The sequence below is a fragment of the Furipterus horrens genome, unplaced genomic scaffold (genome assembly GCF_987537825.1).
Source record: "Furipterus horrens unplaced genomic scaffold, mFurHor1.1.pri manual_scaffold_3, whole genome shotgun sequence".
Taxonomy (NCBI): domain Eukaryota; kingdom Metazoa; phylum Chordata; class Mammalia; order Chiroptera; family Furipteridae; genus Furipterus; species Furipterus horrens.
Genome location: NW_028327173.1, coordinates 135852201 through 135865679, shown reverse-complemented (window position 1 = coordinate 135865679; position 13479 = coordinate 135852201).

The window sequence follows — 13479 nt, the reverse complement described above, 5'->3', positions numbered from 1 at the left end:
TTATGCATCTTAATCCCTGTGCCACTTCCCCATTTGTCCCCCTTTCTCTTCCCATCTGATAACCCTCCAAATGATCGCCGTACCTATAATTCTGTTCTATTCTGGTTTGCTAAGTTGGATTTTGTTTTGATTTTTTAGATTCAGTTGTTGATAGTTGTGAGTTTGTTGTCATTTTAATGTTTATAGTTTTGATCTTCTTTTTCTCAAATAAGTCCCTTTAACATTTCATATAATAATGACTTGGTGATGATGACTCCTTTAGCTTTACCTTGTTTGGAAAGCACTTTATCTGCCCTTCCATTCTAAACGACAGCTTTGCTGGATAGAGTAACCTGGTTGTAGGTCCTTGCTTTTCATCACATTGAATACTTCTTGCCAGTCCCTTCCTGCCTGAAAAATTTCTTTTGAGAAATCAGTTGATAGTCTTATAGACACCCCTGTGTAGGTAACTGTCTGCTTTTCTCTTGCTGCTTTTAAGATTCTCTCTTTGTCTTTAACCTTTAGCATTTTAATGATATGTGTCTTAGTGTGGTCCTCTTTGGTACAGCTTGTTTGGGACTCTCTGTGCTTCCTGGACTTGTATGTCTATTTTCTTCATTATTTTTTCATGTAAGTTTTCAATTTCTTGCTCTTCCTCTTCTCCTTTTGGCACCCCTATGGTTTGGATGTTGGCATGTTCAAAGTTGTCCCAGAGGTTCCTAAGCCTCTCCTCTTTTTTTTCAATTCTTGTTTTCTCATTCTGTACTGGTCAACTGTTTTTTTCTTCCTTATGTTCCAGTTCATTGATTTGAACCCCGGTTTCCTTCCCTTCACCATTGATTGTGTGTGGATTTTCATTGTTTCATTTAGTATAGCCTTTCCTTTTTTTCTTATGCGTTTGTCATACTTAAGCATATCTGCCATCCAATGAACATCTTTATCACCCGTGTTTTGAATTCTATGCCTGTTAGATTGGCTATCTCCTTGTCACTTAGCTCTCCCACTGGAACCTTGATCCGTTTCCTCCTTTGGGCCATACTTCTCTGTCTCCTCATCTTGACAGGCTCCTGTGTTTGCCCCTGTGTCTTAGGTAGAGCTTTCGCTCCTGTTACATTGTAAGGGGCAAAGCCTTAGGTATTCGTCATTACAGGATGACCCATTTCACCATGTTGTGATGTTGTGTTTAGGGGAGGGGTCTGAGAGGGAACAATGCCACTTGCTTAGCACTCAATCTTTTTTGAGGCACTTCTTCCACTTCCATATGGGACTGGCACCTCTCTAGCTATTGCCTTGGCTGTTGTTCCCAGAGTGGGTGGGTCTGCAGATGTTCTAGAACCATGGGGCCCTCTGAACAAGTGGATTCTACTGAGAGACTGGCAGTTTTTTACTCTGCCCCAGCCTCCACTAGTTTGCACAGTCAGAAGCAATGAGGGTTTATTTTCGCTGGCACTGGAACCATAGCTGCATGGTCTGGCCTGGTGCTGGGAACATTCCCAAAGTGCCTCTCTCCACTTTTAAAATGTGTGACTGCGCTTTCTGCTACCCTGCCACTGCCGCTGCCGGTGCTGCCATTGCTGTTGCTGCCGCTGCTGCTGTCACCACATCATGTCCTCTCTGCCCTGGCTCCACCCCTCCTACCTGTCTAGGTGAGTATTTCTTTTTTATATCTTTGTTTGTTGGACTTCCATGAAGCTCCATTTTCTGGAACTTCTGATTGTCTCTAGTTTTGAGGTAGATGTATTCATTCTTAGCTGTGGAAGGAGATGCAGCATGTCTGTCTAGGCCTCCATCTTGGCTGGAAGTCCTGTCATTCCTTTTTTTTCAATTCTTAAAAAAAAAAATTTTATTGATTATGCTGTTACTGTTGTCCCAGTTTTTTTCCTTTTGTTCCCCTCCACCCAGTGACCCCCCTCCCTCCAGTTGTCTCCCTCCTGTAGTCCATGCCCATTGATTGTGCATATAGTTCTTCTCAACATCTTCCTGTCTACTCCACTCCCCCCACTATGCTTCTTAATTCCTGTACCATCTCCCTCCATTTCTCCCCTCCCCCTCCCTGCTGACCTCCCCCCATAATGTTCCCTATACCTATAATTCTTTTCCCACTTTCTTTGCCTACTCAGTTTGCCATTGTTTCGGTTCTCTAGCTTCTGTTTTTGATTGTTGTGATACAGTTTTCATTAATGTCCATAGTTTTGATCCTCTTCTCCTAAACAAGTCCCTTTAACATTTCACATAACAGTGGTTTGGAGCTGATGAATTCCTTCAGTTTTACTTTGTCCTAGAAGTAATTTCTTTTCCCTTTGTTCCCCTTCACCGATGACCCCCCTTCTAGTTGTCCCCCCCTTAGTCCATGCCCATTGGTTGTGCACATAGTTCTTCTCAACATCTTCCTGTCTACTCCACTCCCCTCCTACTATGCTTTTTTTTCTATGTCCTGAATCATTTTTTAAAATTAATTTTAATTTTATTATTATTTTTTAAAATAATTTATTTATTTGTTTGTTTGTTTATTTTTAGAGAGAGGGGAAAGGGGTAAGGAGAAATAGAGGGAGAGAAACATCACTGTGTGATTGCCTCTCACTCGCGCCCCTGACTGGGGACCTGACGTGCAACCTAGTAATGTGCCCTGAATGGGAATTGAACCAGCGACACTTGGCTCACAGGCCGATGCTCAATCCACTGAGCCACAGCAGCCAGGGTTTATTTTATTTTTTTAATTAAAAAAATATATATTTTTACCTACTATGCTTAATTCCTGTACCATCTCCCTCCATTTCCCCACTTCTCCCTCCCTGTTGACCTCCTCCATAATGTTCCACATACCTATAATTCTTTTCCCACTCCCGTTGACTACTTAGTTTGCCTTTGTTTCAATTCCCTAGCTTCTGTTGTTGGTTGATATCATACAGTTTTCATTTTAATGGTCATAGTTTTGATTCTCTTTCTCCTAAACAAGTCCCTTTAACATTTCACATAACAGTGGTTTGGATCTGATGAACTCCTTCAGTTTTACTTTGTCCTGGAAGTACTTTCTCTGCCCTTCTATTCTGAATGACAGCTTCACTGGATAGAGTAATCGTGATTGTAGGTTTTGCTTTTCATTACTTTGAATATTTCTTGCTAGTCCCTTCTTGCCTGCAGAGTTTTTTTTTTTTTTTTTTTTAATCAGTTGATAGTTTTATTGGGATCCCTTTGTATGTAATTCTCTTCTTCTCCCTTGCTACTTTTAAGATTCTCTCTTTATCCTTAATATTTGACATTTTGATTATAATGTGTCTTGGTGTGGTTCTCCCTGAGTTCAGTTTTTTTGGAACTCTCTGTGCTTTCTGGACCTGTAAGTCTATTTGATTCCCCAAGATAGGGAAGTTCTGCTTCATTATTTTTTCACATAACTTTTTAATTTCTAGTTCTTCTTCACCTTCTGGCAAGCCTATGATTTGGATGTTGGCTCGCTTGTAGCTGTCCCATAGGTTTCTGAGCTTCTCCTCATTTTCCTCACTTTTTGTTTTCTCTTTCTGCACTGGTTGACTGTTTGTCCCTTCCCTATGTTCCGATTTGTTGATTTGATCCTTGGTTTTCTTGCCCTCACCATTAGTTTCGTATGTGTTTTTGTTCCTTTCAGCAGTACTAGCCTTCATTCCTTCCCCACCTTGTTTAAGATCTGCTGTTAGGTCTATAAGCATTTTTATAACCAAAGCTCTGAACTGAGCCTCAGAAAGATTTCCTATCTGCTGCTTTGTTAGATTAGATATTTGCTGTCTGGTCAGCTGCATCACTGGGATCGCTATCATGATCTGTGCCATCCTGACAGTTTTGTGTTTACTTTTACTTCCTGGGCAGGGCTGTCACACCTCCTATGCTACAGAGGGCGGAGCCCCGTGCACTCATCACAACCTGGCGACCCTTTTCACCACACTGTGGCGTTTTCTGTGGGAGTGGGGGGTCCAAGATGGATTCCTGCTGTTCACTCTCTGCTGAGAGACCGGGAGCCTCCTCCTCTGTTTCCACTTCCTCCGGGCCTCACAGTCCAAGGCAATGGGGGTCTTTCTTCCCCAACATTGGAATTACAAGCTGATGGGTCTGTCTGCAGCTGGGGGTGCTCCCCAGGCTCTTCTTGCCTCCCCTTAAATATGGTGTCTGTGCTTACCACCGTCCCATCGCCGTCGCCACTGCTGCCACCACCAGCACAGCTTGACCTCTTCACCCGGGCTTCACCCCTCCTACCCATCTGTTTGAGTACCACTTTTTTTATAACTTCATACGTTGGACTTCCATTTATTTTCTGGAACTTCTCGTTATTTATGGTTTTGCGGTAGTTGTATTCCTTCTTAGTTGTGGAGGGAGATGGAGTGTGTCAGTCTAGGCCTCCATCTTGGCCAGAAGTCCCCGTCATTACTTTTTGAAACAGGTTTTCTGTCCCTTCCTCCTCTTCTCCTTCTTGTATCCCTATGATATGAATATTATTAGGTTTCATGTTATCCTGCAGCTCCCTTAAACTCTCTTTGTTCTTTTTGAGTCTTTTCTTGTTTCGTTGCTCTGTCTGGGAATTTTTTTTTCTAATATGTCCTCCAACTCACTAATTTGATACTCTGCTTCATCTAGTCTGTTTTCAAATCCATCTAATGTATTTTTCATTTCAGATATTGTGTTCTTCATTTTCTTCTGTCTCTTATTGATAGGTTCTATGTCCTTTGTCATGCTTGTGTAGTTTTCAGTAAGTTCCTTGTAACTTCCATAGACTTTCTCGTAGCTCTCTGTTAGCTTGTTGAGCATCCTAATTATCATCATTATTTTGAACTCAATGTCTGATAGTTTGCTTACCTTGATTTTATTTAGCACTCTTTCTGGGGATTCCTTCTTCTCTTTCAGTTGGGGGTTGTTTCTTTGTCTCCTTAATTTAGGTGACCCTTCTTGTTTGTTTCTGCTTCTTGACTCCCTGTCTGCGTGGTGTGAACTTCTGTGGTAGGAGACCTATGGAACTCAGTGGTGCAGTCTCATTGATCTCCTGACTGAATGTTCTTGGGATACCTTTTATGTCCTTTATGTGGGCTCTCTGGTTGTAATTGGATTTTAGTTGTTGGGTCATTCTTTGGTGGGTCTTCCCTCCAGCTGGTTGACTGAGAGTCATTTTGCCCACCACGTCTTGTATGCTATTGTACAGGTGCTGCCAAAACAAAACCAAACAGCCCAGAAAAAAACACACCCCCACAAAAAATCCCCCACCCACAATCACATTATTAACAGCAAATAAACCAATAATAAGGGTGTAAAGAGATTAAGACTATTGTAAGAAAGGAAAAATGAATGAGATGACTAACTGAAAGAAAAATGATTTTGAGAGGGTAGAGGGAGAAGCAATGATAAGAGCAGGGAATAGAGACAATGCAAAGAGAAAATGAAAAAATTACATTGTAAATAAAGAGGAAGGTAAGAAGATAGAATGGAGTAAGAGAAAGGAATTGTATAGTGTTAAGTTTAAATAGAAATTTAAAAAATTACGTAGTGAGAGAGAGAGAGAGAAAAAAAAGAACCATATTGGAGAAAAAGACCCACCACAGCACTACCAACAACAAATGAGCAAAGATTAATATAAGTTCGATGGGAATAAGAGGGAAAAAAGAATGAAAGAAAGAGAAGCTTAAGAGATGTCTAGAGGAAAGAGAAGTAATTTTGAGAGGTTAGAGAGAGAAGGAATACTAAGAGTGTGGAATGAAAACAAGGCTAAGAAAGGGAAAAATTCAAATTTAAAGCAAAAGGGCAGGAGGAAGGCAAAATGGAGTATGAGAGGAGAACAGTAAAATTTGAGATCTGAAATACAAAAAATAGTGAAGATGTAGAAATAAAATTGAAGAAATGCAACAACCACCACCATATCAACAACCAATGAGCAAAGACTGATAAAGGTGGAGAGAGAATAAGGATATTTTAAGACTGAGAAAAAGAATGTCAGGTGACTAATGACAATAAAACTGGTTTTGAGAGGCTGGAGTGGGGAGAAATGGTGAGAATGTGAAATAGAAACAAGTCATAGCAAGAGAAAAAAATAAAACAAAAATAAGAGGAAGAAAGAAGGTAAAATAAAGTAAGAAAAGGAAGGAGCAAAATATGAGATTTGAAATAATCTAAAATATAAAAACTAGTGAAATAATAGGCACAAACTTGGAGGAAAAGAAATGAATGTTAAAAAACCATGCAGGAGAGAAAATAATGCAAATAATGAAGATCACAATGAAATCTGTCTTGGTAGAACCCAGTGTTTATCACTGTTTTCTCTTTCTGGATCTGCCCCTGGTAATGTCAGATGGTGTCCTTGTCTGGCCCTAGGCAGCCTGTTTGAGACTACAAGTGATCCACAGTCTGGTTGTCTCCTTCAGGCTTGGCTGGTACCTACCGTTCTGCCCTGGTGGCTTTCCATCAATCCAGGGCCCAGAAACAGTTCATTTAATGACCTGGGAGGACTGCCACTACATTCTCCACCTGCCTCCAGAGGGAGCCTCTGGTGCAATTGGGAGGGTGGGAACCTTGGGTTACCCCTGGGGGCCACTGTTCAGTCTTCAGGGAAGGTGTTGGGAGCGTTTCCCCACTCTCTCCCCACTCATCTTAGTCTGTCCCAGATTCTTTCCAATAATGTATGGTTTCTGGTGAATTAGCTGTCCATTTACCGTGAGGGGCCAATCTGTGTAAAAGGGGCTGCTCTGTCATGCTTGGCACAGATAGCAGCTCTGTTTAGGTGCTAAGGCTGGGCAGGGCCCTGAACACCCCTTGTTGCATCTGACTTGTCTCTCTGCTGTGCTGGTTTCAGTGGGTCAAGGCCCGAGGAACGATGTAGCTCATAATGTCAGGTAAAAAGGGCCCTTTCAGAGATTTTTCTTCTTTCCCCTACAAAAATGCATCCAGCTGGGGGTTCCTGAGCCTGGCTTCAATGATCTGCAGAACCTGTAATCCTGCAGGTAGGGGTTGAGCCCGCTCATCTGTGAGGGGACCTACCTGGCTACAGTAAATCTCAGGTTTTCAGCTCCTAGCCATCCAGTTCCCAGTGTGTTGCTCTCTCACAGGAGACTCAGGCCCGAAGTCCCCTGTGAGAGAGCAACAGTTCCGCGCATGCCAGCCATGCTTGGTTGGGCCCCACAGTCCCTTCAGTATGACCCTATTTCTCTGAGTTCTTTGTTGTCAGAGCCACTGTGCACACATACATGTGTACAGGAGCACTAGGTCCCTGCCAAGTCTTGAATCTCACCTGAGCTCCTCTTTTAAAAGTTTCTTTGTGGCCCTCATGCTGTAGCACCTAGCCCTGAGGTGCCTGTTCTTCACATGCTCCCCCTCCCCCCAAATCACAAAGTCTCTCTCTGTCAGGGCCAGCCACAACCTCCAACAGTTTTAATAAAGTTTCTCTCTGTATCTCTCCCAGATGGCACTGGGAAGGGTCTTGCAGTAATACCATAATATGGTGTGGTGGTGGGTGCTCTCCCCACTGCCTCCAGTGATTCTCAGCCTCAGGTGGGCCTGCTCCCATCACATCATTTCTGCAGCCACTACCTCTCCAGCTGTCTCTCTCCACCCACAGAGCTCGCAGCTCCTGAGCCCATCAGCAGCTGCCCTGATTCTGTGTAGCCAGCAGTGCTGGGTTGGGCAGTGGTGGTGGCAGTTGCTTCACTACGAGAGCCCGGGCCATCCACCCATGAGTACCCTGCAGGCAGGCAGGCTGTTGCCGACTCATGCACACTCCTCCAGACTCTTGTCCCCATACGCACTCATTCACACAAACTCTTACTCATTCTCTGCTGGATTTTTGAGTTGATTGCTCTTTGGTTTAGCTGCAAGACCGGTCTGGGAGCAAGTGAATGGAGCTTCCAGCTACTCTGCAGCCATCTTGGATCCTCTCACCCTCTCGTCTTTTGGAAAACAAATATTCTTTCTTTTCTCCCTAAAATTTCTTTATTTTTCACACTCTGTACACCATTTGATGCTTTTTTGTAAAAGAAAACTTGGTGGATCTAAAATAGTATCTCATTATTTTAATTTTATTTTCCTCTGAAACTGAGCATTCCTCATATACTGTTTAGCCACTGGTGCTTTTCTTGCTGTGAATTACATATTCATATTTTTTGCTTTTTTTTTCCCTATTAAGTCCTTGTTTTTCTTGCATATTTACAAAATTTCCTTGTGTATTTTGTTTATTTATTTTTACTTTATTTTTGTTGTTTACACTATTACAGATGTTCCTGTTTTCCCCTGCTTTGTCTACTCCCTCTTCACCCTTGGTCCCCCTTCCCTCTGGCAGTAACCACACTGTTGTCTGTGTCTATGTCTTATACATATATGTTCTTTGGTTAATTCCTTCACCTTCTTTCATCTGGTTCCCCTTCTCCCCTCCCCTCTGCCAAACTGTTTGTCCCATATATCTATGCCTCTTATTGATTTTTTTCTTTGACCCAAGGATTATTTAGAGTTTGTTTCCAAAATATTGGTTAATTTTTAGTTATGCTTTTGTTTTTATTTATAATAATCTATTGTGGGTCAGAACAATACTGTATGAATTCAATACTTAAAAACATGTTGCAACTTATTCTTTGGCTTAGCAAATATTCAATACTAATCAGTGTTCCACATGCACTTGAAAGGAATGTAGATTCTGCAGTATTTGGCTGTAATGTTTTGTATAGTATTAGCTAGCTCTTCCATTCTTGACCTAGATGATAGCTCCTGGAATATATAACCACTCTTAGCTTTAGAAAATGGAAAGTCTTATCCCTACTTTCAGCATTCTAATAAGTCCTAGTAAGTCATTCTTATGGAAGGTGAGTGGGCCCACATTGTCCTTTGGGAGAAGTTTTTATTTCTGTCCTTTCAGTGAATCATTTTCAATAATAGATCTGGGGTTTAGCCAATTCCCGGGTAGGACTGAGGCAAGGATGGGTCACAGAGATAGCCTGGCTAGGGTTCTCTAGAAGTGGTGAAGGTGTTCCAAGCACTGCATTCTTAGGCAGTTACTGAGACAGCATGACACTATCCACCAGGGGAAACTCTGGGCTCTCAGAAGGTTTTGGGGGACTTTGACATGATCCAGAAGTATCATTCCCTACTTTGGTTGAATTCTGGGTCGTCAAAGAGCCTGAATATCATCCTACATTGCCTTGCATTTGTGATTAGCACCCGCCTACTCCCTAAAATATCAACACCTGATCCAATCCTTTCCCTTTTAGTCTTTCATTGTTGACAGCCCAACCATTTTTTTTTTTGTTTACATGTAAAGGTGCCAAGCGCTGGTCTAACCTGAAACATGCTAGCTGAGAGCCAGTCATTCAACTTCTTCATGGTTCCAGTCAACTGCAGAATCCTGGAGGTGCAGGTGCAGCATGGAGTTTGGGGAGAAAGGGGACATGAGATGTTAAAGAGAGAATCAGGTAGACGAAGAGAGGCCAGAAGAGTAGTTCTCAGAAGAGGGATCCCAAACAAATGTGCTTGAGTTTACTGTGTGAATCCAAGTTGCCCTGATAAAGATACTGTTATTTTCCATATCATGATGCTTGGAAGGGGGTCACAGTTTCCAGTGCCAACAAATTTGGAACATTAAGTAGAAATATAAAGAAGTGAAACCAGAGTTTGTCACTAATCCTCCCTGTACCTGATCTCCCCTGTTCCATGGACCCAGGACATGGGGCCCCTTTGAAGATTGCCATGTAGGCAAGACTTATGCAACTCATCATTCTCCATTCATGGTTGAGAGTGTCTGATTTAATTTCCAAGGAAAGAAAAAACAGTCCCAGTTATAGGAGACTGGCCCAGCCTGGGTGTCGTTTTCTGCCTTTCTTCCCACTCAATGTCCTGAGAGGAATGGTGGGTGTAGTGGAAATACTGGCCACTTTCCCTCCTGAGAACACATTCCTAGGCCTAAGAAGCTCAAACTGGCCCAAACTGGCCAGTTTCATTCATTACCTGAAAGGTTAGCTCAGCACAGTGTAGAGGATTGAAGAGAATCTGGCATTGGACATACCACCTTTATCCTCTGAGGAGAATTTCCACTAGAGTTGAATGGGTTTTCACTTCCTTAAGAGGATGGATAGGGAACCAGAGGTGTTTAGCTTGAAAGAGAATATAGTTGGGCTAAAAGGATGATATGCATGATTGTGTCCTAAATTAAGGGCTAACAGGTGGTCCTTGATGAAATTTTCTCCTTGAGGTTCCAGATCTGGTGGTTTCATAACCTGATGAGTGACACTAATAGAGGGAGTTGAGAAGATACTCAGGTAACTCAGATTCTACCATTTATTTGAGAAATACAGTTGTCTGGAATCCCTGAGTGGTTGATTTGAGCTTATAGCTAGGAGATGAGATGTACCTCATGGTCCCACATGGGGCATCCTCTCCAGTAGGTGTCAGAGCATCCTATATGACCATGTGGCCAGAGTTTTAGAGAGAAGGGTGTGAAGAGTAAAATCTTCTGTATGGCCTGATAGTGGAGATACCAGGCAGCCCTATTCCTGTGCACCTCTTGCTGAATGGCTATGCTGGTCACTCTGATACCAGATCATTAGGAATTTGTCATTCTCACCATTGTATCTCCAGGACCCTGTACCATGCCTAGCAGTTGACTGATCCTCACTAACCTATTATGTATTAATGGATGGCAAGAGTAGAGCCCAAATGCCAGCTATTACCAGAAATGCTGGACTAAATGCCCTATGACTGTTGAGTGATCAACCCTGAGGTTGGGGCAGATGCTGGCCCCTTGTCCTCCAACACCCAGACCAGAGTCCAGGTGAGCTGCCAGGGGTTTTGACACCACAAAGGAGAGTTCAGTTGTTACCCACAGGGTATACAATGGCCAGCTGTAAAAACCTGGGCCAGAGATATGGGGGTGATTTTCTAAGAAAAGGGGTCCTGGTGGGATGGTGGTCTCTTGGGCCCTCGGGTGTCCCTTAGTCCAGCTCACTGTCCCTGTTCAGGTTCCTCATGCTGCTCAATTGGTCTTTCAGGTGCATTTCTCTCAGAGGAAAATTTTCTTTGGATCTCACACTCACCTTTGCCACAATAGTTTTCCCACATGCCCCTGGGAATTCTTTTCCTCTGGGTCACTGCTGGGATACCTCTCTTACCTTAAATTTGCAAGCTTTCTTCTTTCTTGGCTTTCCCATATGCAACATCTCATGCACAACTGGTCAGAGCCATTGTAGTAATGATGCTCTGTCCTCCATTTCCACTCCATGGGTGTGTCTGGATGGTTGCCATCATTCTTATTCCCCCAGCCTGCCTCCCTGCACTTCATCCCCTGCATCACCTAGTTCCAGTTCTGGTGCAAGAAGGACCTCAAAGCAGAAGTTGTTTGGCCTTGTCTTCAGATGTCTGAAACAGGTAAGTTATGGCAAATTATTTGTTTTTCTCTGTTGGGCTCTAGAGCCAGGGAGGAGCTATGTTTACTGGGCCCTCCTGCAGCACCTGAACCTGCCCCTGAGTGGTCTGAGATCCTGCAGATGAGTCAGGCTGGAGGAGAGGGCGGAGCTGGGGCCTGATGAACTGCTGAATGAGAAAAACAAGCATGGGGCACTTGCATTGTGTCTGGTCCATGTCTGTTGTATCTATCAGGATTTGGCATGGCTCTGTCCACAGAGATTTGCTGCTGGGTGGAATCCCCCTCAGTGATATTATGGGCACCATGGATAGTATCTATTTACCCAAGGTAAGAGAGGTGAAGATGGTGCAGTTTATCTTGATATTCTCTTGTCATTCTAGTCTACCTTGAGTTGGCAGTCAGGGTCTCAGTGATGACTGTCATGCCAGCAAAGCCTTCACTCTCCCATATTAATACCAGGAAGTGGAGGTCATTAGGTTTTATTAGAGGCTGGCTACCTCTGAAACCCATTCTAATAGTCAAAGTTGCAGCAGCAGTTCCTAAAACAAACATTGTAAAATTTCTGGGTTGTTGAAATGGTTTAATAATTTTCTAAACAGCGGAACATAATGTAGCCTTGGAAAGTTACACTTCTGAAAATTCAGTGGAAATTTGAAAAAGCAATTGTGCTAAGGTATCAGGCTAATGGAGTTCTTAATTGCTCTGGGGGTCATGCTGCCTAAAATCTTGAAATCATTTATAATTTGTTTAGCAGATTCCATGCACTTCTGATAGATTTTTCACATTTTTGTAACATAGCTGGTTTCTATGAGCTATTGAGACTGGTGTGTGCTGCCCCCTGTCATCCTCAAGGTGCAGATGGCTTTCTCCAGGGGCACCCACCTTTTCCCCAGACAAATTCAGACACCATTATCAATGTCACCACCAATCACTTCTGTGATTCTGCTACAGTGTGTTGAATAGCCAGTGTCTGGTTTCTCCTGATCCTGATGCTCTGTGCTGGGACAGAGGCAGTAGCTTCTGTAGACTTGAAGTCTGCCTTGGCTCTCGGTTTGGAAGAGAGGTTCCTCATGAGGTTCCTGCACCTGAGCTTGTTATGTATGGTTTTATGACTTTCTAGTCAAGTCAGTAAGGCCTCTAATGCACAGAGTCAGCACTTGCAGAAAGAGTGGGAAGAATTGGTCCTTTTGCACTAGTTTCAATGTGCTTTGAGAACACTTTCTTGCCAAAGCTCTGCTGCTGAAGTTTATTTAGTGGAGAAGAGTGCAGAGCTGTGGGAAGTGGTGTGGCTGGCTCTGGGATGGTCAGGAAAGGTATTGTCTTCAGGAAATGAGCACTGTGAGGCCTGTAGAAACCTTTCCAACAGGGAAGCCAGAGACTGCCTTGGAAATGCTGAGTACCAGGGAAAGACGTGGATGTGAGATGGGTCTTCCCTGGGTGTTTCCTGCAGACTGGCCCTGGGACTGGGTGGTGTTCTGGGACTCTCAGTACATGAAACAGAGAGTAAGGCCTGGATGGGGACTCTTCTACCTTCTAACCTCCCCAGCCCCACCATCAAGTATTCATTCTATTGCCAATGCAAGCATTTCATTGATAAATGGCTTACATGGAATATTAGGCAAATGACTCTCTGATGAGAAATTTCCATAAAACAATGGTCTAATTTACCAAAGCATTTATGTTTGTAGCCAGTTAGATTTGATATTTGTTCAGGGATAATTTCACTTAAAGCATGAAAACTGCAAAGTTCAGATGGTAAATGTCACATTTTAAGGAATAATTGACATTTTGATGAATGTAGAAGAACCTCTCTGCTGATTCTGTATAATCGTCTTAAGAATGTGTTTAAAGCATGATTTTAAGTTATGTGACTTCAGTAATCTTTTATTTGAATGTAATATTGATGTGGACAGTCCTGGGCTAATCTTTAGGGTAACAGTCATATTATTTTAGTCAACATTTGGGTTGTTGTTTGGTATAAGTTTAGAAATGAAAACAGGAAGCAGACCCCTTACACATTGGAAAAGAGGACAGTGGGGGTTGGTTGGCATGAGGGTTTGAAGGAAGAACTCTCGCTATCAATAGGCATTTGGGTTGCTTCCATCTCTTGGTATGTGAATAGTGCTGTGCTGAATATGGGAGTTCATTAA